Here is a 13,202-nt window from a genome sequence, read left to right on the forward strand (position 1 = left end):
AGACCCAGCAGAGCCAAAAATTTATAAAATTTTTAACTTAAAAAACTAAAATAGATAACCAACAAAGACCTACTATATAACACAGGGAAGGTCAATACTGTGTATTAATAACAGCCCAAATGGGAAAAGAATTTGAAATAGAATGGATACATGGATATGCATAACTGAATCACTGTGTTGTACACCAGAAACTATCACACCATTGTTAATCAACTATACTCCAATACGAAATAAAAAGTTGAAGAAAAGGAAAGTTACATGCACACTAATGTTCATAGCGGCACTATTTACAGCAGCCAAGCCACGGAAGCAACCTAAGTGTCCATCAGCAGGTAATGGATAAAGATGCAGTATATATATACAATGGAATATCACTCAGCCATAAAAAATAATGAAGTAATGCCCATTTGCAGCAACATGGGTCAACCTAGAGATTATCATACTAAGTGAAGTAAATCAGACAAAGAAAGACAAATATTATATCACTTATGCATGGAATCTAAAAAATAGTACTTGTGCTTAGCCGCTTAGTCACGTCTGACTCTTTGAGCCCTTTGCACTGTAGCCTGCCAGCCTCCTCTGTCCACGAGATTTTTTTTAGGCAAGAATACTGAGTGGGTTGCCATTTTCCTCCTCCAGGGAATCTTTCCAACCGAAGGACTGAACCCACATCTCCTGTGTCTCCTGCACTGCAGGTGGGTTCTCTACCCGCTGAGCCAGATGAACTTATTTATAAAACAGAAACAAACTCACAGACTTGGGAAACAAATATACAGTTACCAAAGGGGAAGGTGGGGAGGGATGAATTGAAAGTATGGGATTAACAGATACATACTACCTTATACAAAATAGATAATCAGCAAGGATTTACTGTATAGCACTGAAAACTATAGTCAATATCTTGGAACAACCCATAATGTAAAAGAATATAATTACATATATATATATATGCATAACTGAATCACTTCACTGTATACCTGAAACTAACACAGTATTGTAAATCAATTGTACTTCAATAAAAATAAAGTAAAAATTTACTTCCCTTTCCCTTTGCAATAGAAGCACATTTTTAGATTTAGACTTACTGATGGCCTTCTTTATTCACAACCCTGTTCTCTTCCCATCTGCCAGATCTGGAGAGTATAGTCATGAGGTCCTCTGGGCAAGAGGCTAAAGAAGTACCTGTAGGCCTGAGGAGCTCAGCTGCATTTCAGGAACAATGCAGAAATGCTTCATATGCTTCATTCTCACTCGTGTGGCTTTTACTTGGAGCATTAGCAATATGTTTGATATTATCAAATAAATAAGATTCTATCAATATATCAATACGGATGTTATTTCATTAGTGTTGATTCCCCTTGATCATGGAAATGCATTCCTTCTCTTTAGGGAAGGATTTTGGTCAGCTGATCTCATCAGAATGTAGAAGTCTGACAACAGTGAGTTATCTGTATTTCTTTTTTTAAATCAAAGTAGCCCTGATATCATTTAGCAGTTGGATTATATGAAAAATCCCAACACAACATAGCTCTTCTATTGAAATTGGATTGATTTCTTTAGAGACCATCTGATCTCTAAAGCAGTCTGTAAAAAATCCTCTGGACCTTGAAAGAAACCAAAATTAATGGATTTTAAAAAAAATCTAAGCTTTCAGTTTTTTAGCATAAAGATTTCTACTCCCAGTAATTTGCATCTAAAAGCAAAAATCAAAGTGTACGTGTCTGTACATATAAAAAAACCTAGTACTCTGTTCTTATGCTGAACTTTTTGATTTCTCTATTTACTAAAGAGAATCACCATATTTTAAAACATGCTAAAATTTTCTTTGAAATATCTCATCAACCTATAAACCCAAAGTTCTCCCAACTGCATACACTATTTTTAAATGTGCATAGTTTTTGAAAAAGGAATTGCCATGTGCTTCCCATGTTTACATACAGAAACTCATTAACTATCTCTCCAAAACTGTGTCAGGGTTCTCAACTTGAATACATATGTCTTTATCTTAAAGCAACTTGAAACCAAAGCATGAAATTTTGAGATCTTTACAGTACAGAATGATTATATTATGGTGATGATTCAAGTTATGAAAAGACTTCTTTTAGGTTTTTTTTAAATTGGTGACTTTCTCTAAAAGTTTTAAAGCAATTTAATTTGCAAACACGTTGTACTTTTTAGAAATACGTATATTGTATGGAGCTGCTGCTGCTGCTGCTGCTGCTAAGTCGCTTCAGTCGTGTCCGACTCTGTGCAACCCCATAGACGGCAGCCGGCCAGGCTCCCCCGTCCCTGGGATTCTCCAGGCAAGAACACTGGAGTAGGTTGCCATTTCCTTCTCCAATGCATGCAAGTGAAAAGTGAAAGTGAAGTCACTGAGTCGTGTCCAACTCTCAGCAACCCCATGGACTGCAGCCTACCAGGCTCCTCCGTCCATGGGATTTTCCAGGCAAGAGTACTGGAGTGGGGTGCCATGAGCAACATTTCCCAAATCTTGAACTTTTGTATACCATATTTTGGGCTATATCTACACATCATTTGTTCATTATTTACTTTATGGTTCTCTTTAAAAGGACTTTAAACCAAATTAAAGTCCTAGTTTAATCTAGGACTAGTTTAATCTAGTTACTGCTTCTTATCTAAGACTTAGCCTAAGAAACAATATTCATGTTTAATATATTGATCATTAATTTTTCTGATACAAAATAAAGTTAGAGCCATTAAAATAAATATCTTTATGTATATGTCCTTGAAGACCGGTGGTAAATGCATCCCAGTTTGAGAATATAGGCATCAAAAAGTTACAGTATCTCTTTGATAGCAAATTGTATGTGCCAGCTTGCCTGGGCTAAGAAATGCCCAGATTATTGGTAAAACACTAGTTCTGAGTGTATCTGCGAAGGTGTTTAAGTAAAGAAGATGTCTCTTACCAATGCAGGTAGGCGTCATCCAATCCATTGGGAACCCAAGTAGAATGGAAAGACAAATTCTCTCTCCTTTAGTGAGCTGGCACAACTGTCTTTTCCTGCTCTCAGATGTTACACATCAGTGCTCCTGATTCTGAGGCTTGCAGACTAGCACTTGTAACAGCAGCACCCTGCTTCTCAGGTCATTAGCCTCCAACTGAGTTATACCACCAGCATTTTCGCTTCTCCAGCTTTCAGACGGTGGGTTGTGGGACTTCTTAGCCTTCATTTTGATTAAGAAAGGGAGGAAAAAAACAAAATTAGATATACATTTGCTTACACTTCTCTAAAGAAACTATAAGAAACTAATCAAAGAATTGATCAAAAAGGGAGATGGGGAACAGGGTGGACAGAGATGAAGCGACGATCAAGTCTTTTCAAGGAATACACTTTTATTTAATATTTATTTTTGAGCTATGTGACTATACTGTCTACTCAAAATGAACAAAATCCAGCCAGAGATGAAGGGAAAAATAAGACTGTGTCTTTAAGGGGGGTGGGAGACAGGAGGCAGCACAGTACTAGTCATTTCATCACAAGGTGAGGGAATTTTCAGACAGCCATTTTGATGGGCAAGTTGTGGCCACTTACGATCTCGAGGTTAACTTCAAAGTTTGATGAGAACCTATTTGGTACATTACCAGATGCTGATTCTTGTTCCCAGTCAGGCATTTGGGACACAAGATGGCATTTAACATCTGGGATACAGGTTACTGATCTGCAGCTCTGGGATGCATAGAACCTGGGCCCTTTTAGCACCTGTAGTTGGTCCCAAGTTACAGTTCTAGATTAAGGCATCATTACCTATGGTTCTCCCTGTTAACGCAACAGCCCTAGGGGGCCTACTACTACTGTGGCTTATGTACTAATACATCTATAGGCATAAAGGGGTTGGAAAACATGATTCATATCTGTAGGTGTATATGTTATAGATACATACAAGTCTTGATTATCCACAAGTAGAACTTCCAGGTGGCAAGGACAGGGTCAATCAGGAGTCTGGGGCTGGGTACAGAAAATTTGGATTCATGCACGTAAAAGACAAAAAAGTGAGCATACAGAGGACGGAGAGAGGAAGAGGGCCAAAACCAACCGGAAGTGTGCTGCCTCTCCTTTCACTAACCTGAATACAGAGAGATCAATCAGAGGCCAAGAAATTTTAGGGCTCAGAATGATATTAGAAATAAATTAGTGGGACTGCTTTAATTTACAAATAAGAAAACTGAATATAAAGCCTCTGGGTGGTAGGTGGGGGGCGGTGCATATATGTACACAGATGTAACATGTATGTGTTATCTACTTGCACAAAAATACACCTTGGGATGCTTTTCTGTTTCTCAGGCTTCATCTATACTCAGGTTTCTTTAAAATTGTATTATCAGCTCATTCTCTTTGCTAAAATGAGCCAAGAACAGCAAGCATCCATGTCCATTTATTATGTTGAAGCAATCACTGTGAAAATGGTTTTCTTTACCTCCAGAATTCACCCCCTCCCCTCCAAAAAATCTGATGATGACTGAAACCAGTAATGACTATTTTCTGTTTTCTTTTCCCTAAGTAATTGACCATTAATTATAATATCAATAGGCAGTGGGTAAGGAAAGCAGACCCATGTTAGGGCTATATTTCATTTGTAACTGTTTTGTATATATCATAAATCTCTAATATTGGGCTATTGTCACCCATGATGAATTATTGTAAGCATGTCAGCACATGGTGGAAGTCAAGTACATTCAAATACTACTCAGTCAGAATTGAATTTGGCATGATAGTCTCATAAAAGGGGGCTCAATTGAGAGTTTCCACTTGCCTGCTCTAAACTTGTCACTTGTAGGTGCTAAAGAGCTTGTTGTGTTGGTTTAATTAGTCAACAAATCGGTCCTTACTTGATTGCGTGGTCGTATCACATATGTTAACACTTCAGTGTTTGATGGAGATATTAACAAGTGACAAGAGTCTCTTGGTCTGTGGACTTTAAAGAAGAGAAGCTCTTCTATATTATTTCATTTGGCCCTGCCAATATTTATTAGATCATGCAGCCCGCAGGCTGCCAGTTAAAGAAAGACAACACAAACATTTTTCAGGGTTATGCTCATCAGTATCCCAAAGAAGGGTCACTGAACAATCGATGGGAGAAGAGCATGAGTAAGATAAGTGTTTTCTTCCACCGCTTACAAATTCATTATTTGATACAGTTTGCTGCAGACCTCCTTTGAGCTTTTTTCACTTAAAGATAATTTATGACAAGAACAGAGAGGTTCTTGAAAATGCTATAGCAACTGAAGCTGAATGATACCATGCTGGTGCAAGACGCCGAGTCACCAGAGGCGGGTAAAGAGGAGGGTTGCATTTATATAAAATAAAATTTTAAAAACTCTATTATTTAACATTCATTCATGGTGGATAAAATTATCCTATTAATGGTCAATAAGAGATTCAAGGAAAAAGATTCAATGAAATGATTATTCCCCAGAGTGGGAGAAGGAAATAAAAAGTTGGTACCCTGAAAGTTTGCAAAAGACCCGTCTATTCACTTTTTCTATAGCAGAACAAACAAAGAGCCGTACTTGCTTTGAAGGACGGGCTTCACTTGTTCTGTCACCATTCCGTTATGGCTTTTATCTGTGCCCTGGCAAGAATCAGTCTCCACGCCATGGGCAGGAATGATGTAAAGCCTATGAAACAGAGCCATCAGGTACTTCATTTTGGTTGGACGCTGGTTTGCAAAAAAGTATTTAAATAACTGTTATCAGTTCAAAAATTGCCAGCAGTGACTTAACCAGTGAATATGGCAGGATAAACAATTGTGAGTGAAAGGTTTTCTGTGAAGACTGTCTAGTGGGAACTTTCATAATCTATTTTTAGCTGTCTTAGGAAACTGAAAACCCAAAAGATCCTTGTCTCTTTGCCTCACAAAGGCTAAAAGTTGCCATTTCTCTCCTTAGAAGAGCTCATACTGATGTATGATACTGATATTGATGTGTTCAGTATCTAATTATGTGGTGGTCACCATCTTGGTTCGGCTTCCCAGGTGGCGCTAGTGGTAAAGAACCCACCTGCCAATGCAGGAGACTTAAGAGACTCAGGTTCGATCCCTGGGTCGGAAGATCCCCTGGAGGCGAGCATGGCAACCCACTCCAGTACTCTTGTCTGGAGAATCCCATGAATGGAGGAGCCTTGTGGGCTACAGTCCACAGGGTCACAAAGAGTTGGATGTGACTGAAGCAACTTAGCACGCACGCACAAACTTATTTGTCAGAGAGCAAGCCTATCTCTTCCTTAACTACCACCAACTGAAACCCCATGGGCCTGGCCTAAGTGTTCATCTACTAGTCAGCTGACAATTGTCTCGAAGCTTTGGCACAACTCAGGCAGGGGGTGGGACGGGTGGGAAGGTCGGGTGGGGTTGGGGGTTGCAGTTAGAGTGGTGGTGCTACACGTGAAAAGCTGCAAATTTGGAGAGCGTGAGCAGCCCTGGCTTAAGGAAAATTTAATCTAAATAATTAAAAATACTCTTCAGATAGTTATAGCATCTTCCTCCCTGAGGCTCTCCATTTTCAGCCAAGCCCTGGGGCTGGAGTAGCTGCAGTGTCCATGACAAAGCCTTTTCCACTCTAAGGTCTGTGCAAGAGAGTTGAAAAGAGGAAACGTCCTCTTTCTTGCTTACTTTCGCCTCAGCTTTTGCTTAGCCTGCGCGCCAAAGTCACCTTTAGACTGTGATTCAACTTCATAACTTCCTCAACCCATCCCCCACCATCACAAATGCTTTCTCAGGAGAGTTACAAATCCATCCTCTCCCAGAACCAGCCAATCGGGTTTTGCTGGGAAGCGGGCCTTCAATGAATGCTCGTTGATTAATTGATTGATTGACTAGGGTAAATTATGAGTGTTAGTCTACCCAATAGAAACAAAAAATAATCTGACAGAGTGACAGTGTTAATAGTGAAAGGTTAAAGGGGGCAAGATGGGGTGTGCTGTGGGTAGCACAAATTGACGTTCCGAATGTGAAGGCTTTGACAGACTATTTTCTTTTGAGGAGCTGGAGATGGGAAATGGGTTGGGTGGCTTGCAAAAGACATGGGTGCTCTCAGGGCAAGAATTTTCCTGCCTGAACTCTGAAGGAAAAAAAAATAAAAGAAGGCCAAGGATGCAGAGAATGAAAAGCCATTTGATGTGAGGTGAAGAGGAAGGGTTAGGAGGAGAGGAGGCGGTAGTGAAAGCTGTTACGAGGGAAGCAAAGGAAGCATGAAGGGAAGCAGGACCACGTGTGACTTAATTTAAGGCTCAAACTCCCGCAGCTTCCAAGTTTTGCTATTACCACAATGCTATAAAGAACAGCCTTTTGAAAATTATTAGGAAGAATGGAAACACAAGGACATTCCTTCTTACTTTTTGTAATTCGGTAAGATTGGGATGTCATATAATCAAAATGGATTGATTTTATAGCTGGGAAAAAAATTCAGAAACAGAAAATTAAAAGATAATCCTTGGAGCTGTGACTATTTTCAAAGAGGAGGAAGCATCAGCCTTTGAGGTCTAATGATTTAATAATGAGTTGGGACTATTAAGATTTTTTCAGTTCAATTAGGAATTTTCACCTTGGCTTCTGAAATGGTTTGATCTCCTTAAGGGTATCTACTTTCCCAAAAGTTGTCATCTTATTCTTCAGTTCTGAGAGATTGTTACTTGCTGTTCTGGTCATATAAAATCATTTCCCCCTGTAATGGCAGAAAAACCTTATTTCAATTATTTTTCTAGTCCCATACCTTCCACAGGATGGGAAACTGTTCCTAAAAGTGAAATGGGCTGATAGAAAGCAGACCTATGTTGCCTGGGGCCAGGGATGAAGGGCAGGAACCTTCTGCTAAAGGGGACATGGGAACTTATTGGGGAGATAGAAATGTTGTATATCTTGATTGCGGCGGTGGTTATATGACTGTACACGTGTCAGAATTCATCAAATGTACATTTTAAGTGGGCGAATTTTATTGTATGTAAATCATATTGCAATAAAGCTATTTTTTAAATAGCTTTATAAATGAAGTGAACCAGAACTTTTTTGAGTGATCCAAAGAGTATTCCAAATTCTGGAAGGTTTCAGGAGGCTTCTCTTTTCAAATGTCCTCAAACTGGTATCAAGAGATGTGTTAGGTTGAAAAGCTAAAAAGACTTTATCTACTTAAATGTCGTCTTTACATGAGGCTTAGTAGAAAAAGAAGAAAAACATTTTTAAATCACAGATTCTTGTTCAGTAATTCTTGTGGTTCTTTTCTCTTTTAATTTTCCTTGGAGGGAGGTATCGTCATTTGGGTACTGATATTTTGATTAAGACAAATATCCGCCCATTCATTAAAAGTTTCTCTCATATAAAGGAATTCAATTTTTTTTTTTTTTTGATTGGTGCTAGACAGACAGAAATAAGCTGCCATTCTTCCATTTGATAGCCAGACGCTGCCAGTTGTAGCCAGGGCAGTCATGCTGTTAAATTAGGTCTAATGAAGGAGTAATTGCTTTAGATATAGTGAACCATTTCAAAGAAAACAAGGATTCTAATTGATTTGCAATTTGTTTGGCACATTGCATTGTCTGCGGCTATTGATTAGTCTTCTGGATTTCACACTGCATGTGTTTCCCTTTATTAAGGGAATAACAGGTTACTGATTACTTACTTTCTGGGTTTAATGTAGCGGTTAATGTCTACTTTGTTCTTGTGTCATGTCACAGGCGAGAGAGGAATAATAGGCAAGTGGGTGGCCCTTTGCTAAGCGACTCCCCTGCTGCTCTGAGCTGTGTGCTCCGAGACAGGCTGAAAAGCAGATCAAGAGAAAGGGTTAGAATAGCAGGACTCACAAGTTAGGGCCTGAGTCAGGCTAGACCCGGCTGGCAACTTGGCTTTCCCCTCCCAGTCAAAGCGGAGCAGGGGACGCAGCAGCTGGTGGTAGATTTGTTCTTGCATCATTCGGTCATTTGGAGACAGGATATGAATCTATGCCCGTCGTTTTCTCTAATAGGTGGGCTCACTAAATGGGCGCAGGAGGAGAATATTTGAGGCTGAGGCCTTTGGGTTCATTTAACCCTTTGCAGAGTGACATTTTGTTGGCACCTGGAAAGCGCTTGCTGCCGAGGTGTCGATATGATCATCAAAATGGCTCTTATGTTTATACCAACTGCAGGGGAGGGAGAAAAAGTTCTCAGGGCTGCAGTCATTTCATTGCCCTTAAAGCACAGCGGGAATTATTAGCTTACCCTGGCGCGCCCCTTTGTTTTCCTAGGGCTTTGCTCCTCCAGCAGATACTCATTTAAGGCGAATCCACTGCTTTCTGAAATGTGTTTAGCAATGGTGCACAGAGCAGGCTCTCACTTAGCGGATCTAATCCTTTCACGGCTCAGCTTGTTAATGTAGCAAACTGCTGAAAATGGGAAATGGATTCTTTAATGAGACCGGTTCCTTCGTGGCTTTATTCTCCCAGTTCAACCCTCAGGCATTCATTCATTCGAGTCCCCCCTCTGCCCGGCCCCACCACCACAGCCCCTCCAAGCCAGGATCCCCACTTCCCACCCAGCAAGGCACCTGTTTTCCAGCATGCAATCCCCCATCTCGAGGCCCCTTGCCTCCTTACGACCTTCCCAGAGCCCTTGGAAGCTCACAAATAACAAAGGAGTGTGGGCAGTGAAAGGTTCCCTTTTCTCTGCAGTGGTTACCTCCTTCCTAAACCAGAGCCCATCTTTTCCTGAGCTCCCAAGCTCACCAACAAGGTGGGAGAGGGGAGCAGCATTCACAGGAGCAAATGCCCAGGGATTGCCTCTAACATACCAAATAAACACAGTTTTGTTATCTGACCCGACATATTTATACACTTAGTATTTTTTATGTTGAAGAAGGAAATGGCAACCCACTCCAGTATTCTTGCCTGGAGAATCCCATGGACAGAGGAGACTGGTGGGCTACAGTCCATGGGACATGACTTGGCGACTAAACAACAACACTTTTATGTAATATAGTTTTTGTGCCCTATTGGCTTTTACAGTGATCCTAATTACAAAGGGTTTGAAAATGGAGCCAAGAAGTGAAGGCAAACTTGGGCTCTGGTCTTAACTCTTTTTCTTTTACCATTTATACTCCCCTAGGTCTTCCTAAAGACTTCATACTTAGCAATCACACTTCCTTGAAACAATTCTAACCAACCAAAATTCAGGTTAAGAGGAATATTAAAAGCAACTTGGAATTCATAACAAGTCAGTCTTCAGTTGGAAGCAGGCATTGAGAAGACAAAGTGAGGAGAGTTCTGCCTATTTTGCTCTGGAGACCACTGATGTGGGAAAGTAAATTATATCTGCATGAGCTCAGATCTTCCTTTAGTCCAAATTCATAACTTTTTCTTTTGTGTGTGCCATAGAATCCTCTGGCAATCTGATGAAGCCTGCGGATCTCTTCTCAGAATGCTTTTACATGCATTAAATAAAACACTCAGGATTACAAAGAAAATCTATTATACTGAAATAAAGTTATCAAAAGATTTAAAAAGCAAATTTGTATACAAGCAATTCTATGATGATTTAATGTTAATGAACTTACTGCTTTAAATATTAATAATAAGGTCTATGCACAAAAGTAGCAACTCCTGTAATTTTTTAGTCATAATGAGTACTGAAGTTTTGAATATCGATAATAACTTAAGTGTGTTATTTTTAAAATCCTGTGATTTCCATTGGTGACACAATCGCAGGTGCTGATAGTCATTACTTTTGTTGCTTGTATCTATAATTGAAAAGGGTAACAAAAATAAAGGTTCATTTTTTCCCATCCAAATTAACAGACTCCTGTATTCTATCCACAAACCCACAGGAGCCCTGCCTCCTGCAGGAATGGCCTCTTTTAACGCTCCATTAGGTGCCCAGCAGCCTGCCCTTGTAGCTGTGGGGACAGGAAAAAGAGGAGAAATGGGCCCAGTTTGTGGTGCTAGGATCTGACCGCACCATATGTATGACTATATGGAATTTCATGGAATATAGACGCCCTCCATGTCTTCCTTGATTTTGGCTCCACCCCTGTACCCGCCTCCTACAGAACTCACGTCTAGGCCATACAGCAGAGACACATGGAAAGAGAAGAGCCGGCAAAAGCAAAGCAGAATAAGCACGCAAATGGTGCCTCTCTGCACTATACGAGTCTGATTATAGACATGCAAATTTATAAGATACAATTCAAGAAATACAATCTGGGGATTGGTAAGATGTGAAAGTAACAAAGTCAAGATATTATCATGGAGAACTTAGCGCACATTGAGTTAACTAGGGTTGACAGATTTAGCAAATAAAAATACCAATATTATGCAGAACATACTTAGACTGCAAATTTATTTCTTGCTTATCTGAAATTCAGATGTAGCTGATTGTTTTGTGTTTTAGCTGGGAATCCTGAATTAAGGTTTTGTCTAAGGCAAGTAAGGAAAAATGTAAACAGTGACAGATTTTATTTTCTTGGGCTCCAAAATCACTGTGGATGGTGACTGCAGCCATGAAATTAAAAGACGCTTGCTCCTTGGAAGAAAAAGCTATGACAAACCTAGACAGCATATTTAAAAGCAGAGACATCACTTTGCCAACAAAGTTTTGTATAGTCAAAGCTATGGTTTCTCCAGTAGTCATGTATGGATGTGAGAGTTGGACCATAAAGAAAACTGAGCACTGAAGAATTGATGCTTTTGAACTGTGGTGCTGGAGAAGACTCTTAAGAGTCCCTTGGACTGCAAGGAGATCAAACCAGTCAGTCATAAAGGAAATCAACCCTGAATATTCATTAGAAGGACTGATGCTGAAGCTCCAATACTTTCGCCATCGATGCTGGGAAAGATTGAGAGGGAAAGGAGAAGGGGATGACAGAGGATGAGATGACTAGATGGCATCATTGACTCAATGGACATGAGTTTGAGCAAACTCCAGGAGATAGTGAAGGACAGGGAAGCCTGCAGTGCTGTAATTCATGGGGTCACAAAGAGTCAGACACGAGTTAGTGACTGAGCAATAACAAGGCAAGTAAATCCAAGTGTAGATTATAATTGAGTGACGGGAGAGAACTTTCATTTTACTGGTCAAAAAAATCTTGAAATAAACAGTGGCAAGTTTTGGGTGATTTGTTTTCAAATCAAAGAAGATTTTCAGGATGGAGAGGGGAATAAAGAGAAGGAGGAAATTCTCTGGCAGTTCAGTGGTTAGGACTGGGCACTTTCAAGCCCTGGTCAGAGAATTAAGATCCTGTGAGTCGCATGGCATGGCCAAAAGATAACTGGGGGAAAAAAAAGTTAATAGAGGAAGTTAAGAAGTGAGGAGGAGGAGTGAGGATGAAACAGGAGGCAAGGCAGAGTTATCCTGGCTGAGAATCCAGGGCCAGGTGGCTTCTGGCAGGACCTTACTCAATGACATCTTCCTGTCTTATCTTTTGAAATCAACAAACAAAACCAACACGGCTTGGGCTTGGGCTTGGTCTTCATACTCATAAGACATAAAGGAACCAAGGCTCTTGGAGGTCAAGCAACTTGTAGGCAGCTGTAGATCTGGGATTCAAACTCAGGGCTGACACAGCGAAGACCTCATGCTTGCCACCAGACCCCACCACCTCTAGCAATTAATACCCTGGGATTTGGTACCTCACTGCTCCTTCCACTTCTGTTTCCTATAGAGGATTGACACAGTCAGGGCCAGGAGGCTTGTGTCATGTGTCAAATACCATGAAAGCCCCACTCTCTGGGGGTCCTTCCATTGTCCAATAGGGAGTAATTAAATGAACCAGCTAGAAATCACACTTCCTGAGAAGGAAAAGACAGGCTTAGTCTAGTTCCTTATTAACAACAGCAAATGGCAGCAACACCACACAGAGTCCCATCGCGACAGCATAACCCAGACTTCGCTTTACTCTCTGGTCATGGGAATTCTGGGGGCTTCCCCTGTGACTCAGTGGTCAAGGATCCGCCTGCAATACAGGAGACACAGGTTCTACTCCTGGGTTGGGAAGATGCCCTGGAGAAGGAAAGTCAGACCACCCGCTCCAGTATGCTTGCCTGGAGAATTCCATGGACAGAGGAGCCTGGCGGGCTACAGTCCATGGAGTTGTAAAAGACTTAGTGACTAAACAAGAACATGGAAATTTAGACTTTCTTTTTAATTGGTGGATCCATCTCCTTATGATTTTTTGGCTTTTATTGATTTATTTGGCTGCACTGCGTCCTAGTTGCCTAATGT

The sequence above is a fragment of the Capra hircus genome, chromosome 21 (assembly GCF_001704415.2).
Source record: "Capra hircus breed San Clemente chromosome 21, ASM170441v1, whole genome shotgun sequence".
Taxonomy (NCBI): domain Eukaryota; kingdom Metazoa; phylum Chordata; class Mammalia; order Artiodactyla; family Bovidae; genus Capra; species Capra hircus.